Here is an 8,859-nt window from a genome sequence, read left to right as displayed (position 1 = left end):
AGGAGAAAATATTAGAGGGCAGTAAAGGTCTGAGCTGGGGAAGCATTCAGACCGTCATGTGGCTGTGGAGTGAGACTGTGCTCTCGGCCTGTGTCAGCCTTCCTGGACTGTTCATCAGGTGCCTGTGATGTGGGGTAACTGGGGACAGGGGGACAGGGGGACCCCTTCCTGCTGCAGTTCAGCCCTAGTGTCGTTTGGTGGTAGAAACTTGCAGGAGTGGGAGTCCCTCGATCATTCCAGACAATGGCTCTTCTTGGTTGTAGGTTTGAAGAGAGAAGAAGCAGAGGTTGTAAACAGTCATGCTGACTTCCCCCCCTCCCTTTTGTCTTTTCTCTTCCTCTTTACCTTCCCACTGCCTCTCCACTGTAGAACTTCCTCCCTGCTGCAACCTGGGCCTTGAATTCCTAGGCTGTAAGGTATGTAGGAGCTGCAGGGTCTGCCAACCACGGGAGGCCAGCCTAGTAACTTCCCTCCACTTCCCAGCTCCTTTGACTGCCTGACTTGGGAGAAGGGAGACCAGTAAAGTAGAAGCCCCAAAGCAGCCTCTTCCCTTTCCTGTCTGTGCTCCAGGATGAGGAGGGAGGGTCAGCTTGGCACTGAAGTTGGGTTTTCCCTGGGAGGAAAGCTGAGCTGAGCAGTCACTGTGAACCCTGGGCCAGGCTCTCCAAGAACTGCCATCCCTGCACTGGCTGGGCCAGCTACTCAGTGTTGCAGAGCCTCGTCCTCTTTTCCCACCGTTGTCATTGCTGCTAGTGGTCAGAGTTAAATGTGTGACCACATGGGATGGGCCAGCTCCTCTCAGGCTACTTCCTAGATGTGATTTTTTAAGTGTAGAAACATGCAGGTGCCTTTCCAAGAGGCTTGGACTGGTGTATCAAGCCAGAAACAGATAAGCTAATCAAAGTATAAACTCAAGAGGAAGGAGGATACTGGCAGTCTGTGTAAGAGCTGGAAAACTTACAAGTACTGGCCTTTGGGAAAACCCAGTGAATAAGAACTTGTGATACCTGCTATTTGAAAGAATGTTCTCACCTTGGGTTGATTGTGGTAATACAGTGTGTTATGAAACTCGTGGAGCTGAAGCTTTGACTTGCTTGAGTCGAATATGGATCATTTGATATGGTTCCTGTGTATTTGATGACCCCTCTTTCAGTGACTTTCCATCCTTCCTCCCCCGAGCGTGAATTTGTAGCATGATTGTACAAATCTCTATGTAGAGAAAATGGAGATTCCTTGTTCTCTGAAGTGTTAAGCGCTAGCCAATCCATTTCTGTCCCCTTTAGCCTAGTGTGTCTGAACTTAATTTCCTGTTATATATTTAAACTTTTCCTCTACATTATAGGTTTTGTGGCATCCCATGGTCAGGTGGAGAGGAAGCTGCCCCTTGCAGAACTGTACTGTAACCATTTTTTTAAAAAAACATTTTCACAGGATTGATTATACACAGGGCTTGTAAAAAATTTTTTAACACTGTGCTGTGAAACCATGATGGTAAATCTCCATTGAAGGCTACTTCAAAGGCACCTGAAAGTGGAGTGTTATCTATGATTTTATTTCTTGCTTTCTGAATATATTAAACCTAATTTTCACCCTTTCATTCTGTTCAGCCTCCTGTATAAGAAGTACCGTATTTTCTGCCCATCATACTTTGTAATAAAACTTGAACATGTATAGATTGACTGAATTTCTTCTTGTGATGAATTCAGTTCTTCCCATTCTGCCACTGTGGTCATGTTCCAGACACACTGGCTGGGGGATTAGACCTCCAGCCCAGCCCATCACACTATCTGATGGCCTAATTCATCACCTTTAACAAAATACAGACCACCTACTGTCTGCTGGGGGCCATGACCCTCAGGTCGCTCACAGTCAACGAGAAGAGACATCTCCATAAAGAAACACTGGCAGTGTTGTGCAGCGATGGGTGTGTTCAGGTTCCCTGGTGGCCCTGAGGAGGAAGTGATCACCTATGTCTGGGTGGGAGCCAGAGAGGGTCAGGGAAAACTTCACAAGACGAAGGATGCTTGAATGGTTTATTTTGGTGGTTGTTTTTTTAACATTTTTATTGGAGTATAATTGCTTTACAATGGTGTGTTAGTTGCTGCTGTATAACAAAGTGAATCAGCTATACATATACATATATCCCCATATCTCCTCCCTCTTGCGTCTCCCTCCCACCCTCCCTCCCTATCCCACCCCTCTAGGTCATCACAAAGCACCGAGCTGATCTCCCTGTGCTATGCGGCTGCTTCCCACTAGCTATCTATTTTACATTTGGTAGTGTATATACATCCACCCCACTCTCTCACTTCGTCCCAGCTTACCCTTCCCCCTACCTGTGTCCTCAAGTCCATTCTCTACATCTCCGTCTTTATTCCTGTCCTGCCCCTAGGTTCTTCAGAACCATTTTTTTTTTCTTTTTTAGGTTCCATATATATGTGTTAGCATACGCTATTTGTTTTTCTCTTTCTGACTTACTTCACTCTGTATGACAGACTCTAGGTCCATCCACCTCACTACAAATAACTCAATTTCTTTCTTTTTATGGCTGAGTAATATTCCATTGTATATATGTGCCACATCTTCTTTATCCATTCACCTGTTGACGGACACTTAGGTTGCTTCCATGTCCTGGCTATTGTAAGTAGTGCTGCAATGAACATTGTGGTACATGACTCTTTTTGAATTATGGTTTTCTCCGGGTATATGCCCAGTAGTGGGATTGCTGGGTCGTATGGTAGTTCTATTTTTAGTTTTTTAAGGAACCTCCATACTGTTCTCCATAGTGGCTGTATCAATTTACATTCCCACCAACAGTGCAAGAGGGTTCCCTTTTCTCCACACCCTCTCCAGCATTTATTGTTTGTAGATTTTTTGATAATGGCCATTCTGACTGGTGTGAGGTGATAACCTCATTGTAGTTTTGATTTGCATTTCTCTAATGATTAGTGTTGTTGAGCATCCTTTCATGTGTTTGTTGGCAATCTGTATATCTTTGAAGAGATGTCTATTTAGGTCTTCTGCCCATTTTTGGATTGGGTTGTTTGTTTTTTTGATATTGAGCTGCAATGAGCTGCTTGTATATTTTGGAGATTAATCCTTTGTCGGTTGCTTTGTTTGCAAATATTTTCTCCGATTCCGAGGGTTGTCTTTTCGTCTTGTTTATGGTTTCCTTTGCTGTGCAACAACTTTTAAGTTTCATTAGGTCCCATTTGTTTATTTTTGTTTTTATTTCGCTTGCTCTAGGAGGTGGGTCAAAAAGGATCTTGCTGTGATTTATGTCATAGAGTGTTCTGCCTATGTTTTCCTCTAAAGAATTTTATAGGGTCTGGCCTTACATTTAGGTCTTTAATCCATTTTGAGTTTATTTTTGTGTGTGGTGTTAGGGAGTGTTCTAATTTCATTCTTTTACATGGAGCTGTCCAGTTTTCCCAGCACCACTTATTGAAGAGGCTGTCTTTTCTCCATTGTATATTCTTGTCTCCTGTATCAAAAATAAGGTGACCATATGTGCGTGGGTTTATCTCTGGGCTTTCTATCCTGTTCCATTGATCTATATTTCTGTTTTAGTGCCAGTACCATACTGTCTTGATTACTGTAGCTTTGTAGTTATGAACTGGGTTTTGAAGGCTGAGTTGGAGTCTTCTGGGAGTAAAGAAAGATATTTAAGGCAGAGAGAACATCCATGTATAAATCTGTAGAGGCAAGAAGAATATGGTTCTATTCAGAGAATGGTAAGGTGATGTGGGGTTTTGTGTGGGGAGTGGTGGGAAGTGGGTCTAGAGAGGAGAGCAGGAGCAGGTGGTCTTGTGCTTTGTAGAAAGTTTAGACCTTCCTCCTGTACGAGACTTTGGAAAATTTACACAGAGGGAAGTCATGCTCAGTTCTGCATTTTAGGAGGCAGTGAAGAACATGCCTCTGAGTGGGGGTGAGACAAGGAGTCACCTCACCTATTAAAATAGTCAACATAAGAAAAAGCAAAAGCCTCACTAAGGCAGGAGCAGCAGGGAAGGAGAGGGCAGGGCACAACGGAAGAGATTTAAGGGACAGGCTAATCAGGATTCAGTAATCTGTTGGCTGTGAAGGCTGACCAAGAAATGATAACTCCCACGTCCCCTGGGTGAGGACATCAGGCTCTGATGGCTGACTAGAATTTCCAAGTCCAAGCTGGTTTCCCGAGCCTGTGCCCCAATGTGATAGGATGGAGGAGTTTTATCCCACTGCTATTCAAATGCTGTTAGTCCTAGATGAATACTCCCTCTGTTTATTTTTATTTTCAGTCTGTGCTCTTGTTGAGCCATTTCAAAGGAAAAGAAGAAAGACATTTTGATTGGTTCAGTGAGCCAGTATTTAGTAAGTGCCTTCCACTTTAGTCACGTCATTCAACCTAACTGCAAGGAATGTATTTTTCCTGTGTGCCTAGGAAGAGGAAATAAATAATGTCTCCACCATACCATCAAATTAGCAAGAGTATCTGGAATAGTAACGAGTGTGGTTCTATTCATTGAGAGCCGTTAGTACTAGACGACACCTGTTCAAACCTAGTAGAATGATGCCTTCAGCCAGTCTTTAGAATCCAAGGTTCATTGTAAGTTAAAAATTTCAGGGATTTCCCTGGTGGTACAGTGGTTGAGAATCTGCCTGCCAATTCAGGGGACATGGGTTCGAGCCCTGGTTCCGGAAGATCCCACATGCCGTGAAGCAACTAAGCCCCTGTGCCACAACTACTGAGCCTGTGCTCTAGAACCCGTGCTCTGCAACAAGAGAAGCCACTGCAATGAGAAGCCCATGCACTGCAACGAAGAGTAGCCCCTGCTCACAGCAACTAGAGAAAACCTGCGTGCAGCAACAAAGACCCAAAGCAGCCAAAAAAAAATTTTTTTTTTCAATGATCTTGACAGCCAGGTCTCTAGGGATGGTTCAGTCACCTGTGAATTCATTTTGAGACATGAATATTAGCTCAGACTGAGAAAGTAAAAATCTGCCCTGCCATTCATCACAGATAAACAGACACAGATAAAACCAGGTGCAAAGTTAACAGGAAACAATATTTCTCCCAAGCACACACTGCAACTTATCAGATAATAATTCCCTTCTCTGGGTGGCTTTTAAAAATTCACTAAGAAACTGTTCTCTAAAATCAGACTGGGAATTCCCTGGTGGTCCAGCGATGAGTCCATGCTTCCACTGCAGGGTTCAATCCCTGGTCGAGGAACTAAGATCCTGCGTGCCACGTGGTGTGGCGAAAAATAAATAAATAAATAAAATAAAATCATAGACTGTCGGGAAGTTTGCTGTTTGAAATTATGTCCAGTGAGAATGAAGCCTTACAGTCTTGCTTGGAGAATCTAAGTTGCTTTGACAGAAAAGCAGCCTTGATTTCCAACCCAGGTGTAGAACTTCAGGGCTTTCTGAACACAACTTTCCACATTTAACATTGTAGTTTTCAAGGAAACTTAACCTTGGGTCTACTTTGCAGTCCAGAGCTGATGTTGACTCTCTTTTCATATAACTCTGTATTCCTTTGAGTATATCAAACCCTGTTTCATTGAAATTTCACCTAACCTCCACTCATTCCCATAATTATATAATAGAGATCTTTTCCTTTAGTGAGACACTCCACCATCCCTCTGGTGTGCAGTTTGCCTTGTTGCAGTGAGTTGAGAGACTGACATTGTTGGACTACAGCTTTGCCCTGGTGGGTTTAGGCTGATTGGACCAGGACTATCTCAAACTTTGTTTTGGCCTCTACTCTTTTTTTATTTTCAATTAATTTATTTATTTTTGGCTGTGTTGGGTCTTCGTTTCTGTACGAGGGCTTTCTCTAGTTGCGGCGAGCCGAGGCCATTTCTCATCGCGGTGCACGTGCCTCTCACTGTCGCTGCCTCTCTTGTTGCGGAGCACAGGCTCCCGAGGCGCTGGCTCAGTAGTTGTGGCTCACGGGCCCAGTTGCTCCGCGGCATGTGGGATCCCTCAAACCAGGGCTCGAACCCGTGTCCCCTGCATTGGCAGGCAGACTCTCAACTACTATGCCACCAGGGAAACCCTTGGCCTCTACTCTTATTTGTGATTATAGATTTCCTTCATTTGCTTTTTGCTACTTGAAGTAACATTTATGTTAAGCTATATTCTTATTTATTATTATTATTTTTAATAATTTTTTTTTGGCTGTGTTGGGTCTGTTTCTGCACGCGAGCTTTCTCTAGTTGTGGCGAGTAGGGGCTACTCTTCATTGCGGTGCGCGGGCTTCTCATTGTGGTGTCTTCTCTTGTTATGGAGCACGGGCTCTAGGCACGCGGGCTTCAGTAATTGTGGCACGCGGGCTCAGTAGTTGTGGCTTGTGGGCTTAGTTGCTCTGCAGCATCTGGGATCTTCCCTGACCAGGGCTCAAACCCCTCTCCCCTGCATTGGCAGGCGGATTCTTAACCACTGCGCCGCCAGGGAAGCCCCTAAGCTATATTTTTAAATTACAAAAAGTAATACTCTATATGAATAGCTAGCAAGCACATGAAAAGATGATCAACATCATTAGTCATCTGGGAAATAGAAATCAAAACCACAATGAGAAAAAACAAACAAACAAAACCACAATGAAATACCACTTCATACCCACTAGGATGACAACAGCTAGAGTCAAAAAGAGATGATAACAAGTTTTGGCAAGGATGTGGAGAAATTGGAACCCTCATGCACTACTGGTAGGGATGTAAACAATGCAACCATTTTGGAAAACACTCTGGCAGTTCCTCAAAAGATCGAACAGAGTTACTGTATGACTCACCAATTCCACTCCTAGGCATATACCCAAGAGAAATGAAAATATATGTCTACGCAAAAACCTGTATGTGAACGTTCATAACAGCATTATTCAGAATGGTCAAAAGGTGGAAAAAACCCAAATGTCCATCAACTGATAAATGGATAAATAAAACGTGGTATATTCATGCAATGGAACATTAGTTAACAACATGGATGAACCCTGAAAATGTTATGATAAATGAAAGAAGCCAGTCAAAAGAACCACATATTGTATGATTCCATTCATATGAAATGTCCAGAATAGGCAGACCCATAGAGACAGAAGTAAAGTGGTGGTTGCCTAGGACTGGGGGAACTGGGGAAAATGGGGAGTAACTGCTAATGGGTACTTTCTTTAGGGAGTGATGAAAATGTAAAATTTGGGTGATGGCTGCACAAATCTGAATATACTAAAAAACATTGTACGCTTTAAATTGGTGATTTGTATGATATTTAAATTACATGTCAGTAAAGTTTTTGTTAAAAAAAAAAGCTGTACTGGGCACAGGAGTACAGTCCTGCTCTCAAATAATTTAATATCATGGCAGAGACAAACATTTTGATATTAAAAAAGTAAGTGTTAAGGTACAGACATGTATGAAGGGTTATGTGAACACACAGAGTAGAGCATCTGAACCCAAACGGAGAATTTGCAGATGTTTTCCTCTGGTGGGAAATGATGCCTGAGCTGAATCTTGAAGGAAGAACAAAAATTAGCCAGAAGTGAGGTAGAACAGCAAAGACACAGGTTTGTGCTTAATACAAGAATTGGGAGAAGCAGTAGGAGCAATCTGGTGTTTCTGCGTAATCTGCAAAGTACAAGGAGGAGAGTGCCCAGCCCAAGTAGCTTCGATAATAAAAAATAATAAATTAACAATTCATAAGTGCACTATTAGTTACAGCTAAAAACTCAAAGAAGGACTCTTAGGAAGGCTTTAACCAAGGAGGGGACAGCTGAACTGGGTCTTGAAGCACGATGAAGATTTTATCACCGAGACAGTGAAGTTCACTCCAAGCAGATAGGGGCAAAGAGGTGATAAAGACTTGTATTCAGAGTACAGTGAGTATAATTCCCTCCAACTGGACTGTAGTGTCAGGACATGAGACCAGAAGAATGAGTAGATCTGAGATTATGAAGGTTCTTACATAATAGCTAAAAAATAACATAAAACCTATGCCTGTGTATTTTATCCATTATCCCATTTAATCATAGCAAGGCCATTCTACAGGTAAGAAAACTGAAATATAGGAAAGTAAAGGAACTTGCCCAAGGTTACACAAGTAAGTGTAACAACCGGGGTTTGAACCCACCTGTTCGGACCAGAGGCCACAAACTTAACCTGCTCTCTATCTAACACACCAAGTTTTTGGATTTAATCTCACCAGCCTGGGGAGCCACTGGAAAGTTGTTCACAGTTCCTGCTTTGTTTGTTCTATACCTTCTCCTCCTAATGGCATCGGTTTTCTCTTCTGTGAGAGCAGAGGGAAAATGCAGAGGCGAATTAGGCTCCAGGAAACTCTTCTGATCATCCTCCCTCTCCAGGATGGCAAGCGTCTCTTGCATTTAGGGACTTCATCACTATGATTGCTGCTGCTATTTACATAAGATTTTATTACTTTAACGCTCCAAGAGCTTTTTTCAACCCTCTTACGTTGGTAAAGCAAGTAGGAGCATCCTTATTTACAGATATCGAAGAGGAAGTTCAGAGAGACTAAATGATTGGATAAATCACATCTCTGGGCAGCGATTTCCCTACCTTAAAGTGTAGTGATTGAACTACCTATTTCTTTGCAACAACAAAACATTTATCATTCTAGGCCTGCTTAGAGTTGGGAAGTCATTCTGAAGCAAAATCAGTTTCATAACTAAGATGTATCTCTACTAGATCATCGTGGGAAGTAAAGTCCGGCGTTCCCCAGGCAACCAGGACGGATTGAGCACAGGGTTGCCCCACCTCCGCCCAGGCTCTGCGCAGCTGCAAGCAACAGAAAAGCAAGTACCACGCGACGGAACGGCTTTTGTGGGCGGTGGGGACGCGTTTTTGGAACGGACCGGGAAAA

Source organism: Grampus griseus, assembly GCF_964374135.1.
Source record: "Grampus griseus genome assembly, chromosome: 20".
NCBI lineage: Eukaryota > Metazoa > Chordata > Mammalia > Artiodactyla > Delphinidae > Grampus > Grampus griseus.
This window is presented reverse-complemented; position numbering follows the sequence as displayed.